The sequence below is a fragment of the Triticum dicoccoides genome, chromosome 4A (genome assembly GCF_002162155.2).
Source record: "Triticum dicoccoides isolate Atlit2015 ecotype Zavitan chromosome 4A, WEW_v2.0, whole genome shotgun sequence".
Taxonomy (NCBI): Eukaryota; Viridiplantae; Streptophyta; class Magnoliopsida; order Poales; family Poaceae; genus Triticum; species Triticum dicoccoides.
In genome coordinates, this window is record NC_041386.1 from 724,503,811 (window position 1) to 724,504,840 (window position 1,030).

Sequence of the window (1,030 nt, forward strand, 5' to 3'; positions counted from 1 at the left end):
GCGTTCCCAACTTGCCATCCATTGAAATATGCAATACAGCAGATGTACACACATACTCCCTCCATAAATAAATATAAGAGCGTTTTAGATCACTATTTTAGTGATCTAAACACTCTTATATTTCTTTACAGAGAGAGTACGACTGTGCTGGCTATGATGGACATATGGTCGGGTGCTAAATAATTTCTTATCAATTCCTTGAATCCGCACAGGATCTTAGCCACCCTACACACTATAACAATCATATATATTAGATAATTATTAGTCGAGTGGCGCGTCGGAGATAGCGGAACTTGCACGAGCCTGCATTAAAGCTATACTTGATGTACTCATCGAGTTGGCCACCATGATTTTCAGTGCCTCTCCATGGCCCAACTCCATTTGTTCGAACAAGTTGTTTGATCGACACTGGTAGAAAAAGAGGCTTCCGTCCAGCCCCATTAGTCGCGAAACTGTAGGAACCGCGACTAATGAAGTCTTTAGTCGCGGTTCGGCAGACGAACCGCGACCAAAGGCCTGGGCCCAGGGCGCTCGGTGGCCAGCTGGTGCACGTGAGGGGCTTTAGTCGCGGTTGGCCAGGCCAACCGCGACTAAAGGTGCGCAAAGGCCTTTAGTCGCGGTTGGCCAGGCCAACCACGACTAAAGCTCCTCCCCTATATATACCAGTTCAGCACGCTCACTTAGCCATTTGGTGCCACTTCTCTTCACAAGCTTCACAAGGGGGTGTAGGTTTGCTTTTGGTTCCTCTTATGCACACAAGGTGTTTGATGAAATGCCCTAAGAGGGTGAAACAAACATGATATGAAGTGTTGGAGCCACACTTGAGGTTCCTCATTTATTTTTTCCTCCTCGATCGCGGTTAGCAACTTGAACCTTTCATGCATGTGTGTCATTGATAAAATATGCATGTGTGCAGTTCATTGTTTAATTTATATTGTTTGTAGCTAGTTAGTTTAACAAATGCATGATGGTTAATTATATATTTTATATTATAATAATGCAGATGAATCGGCAATGGATGTACGGTAAC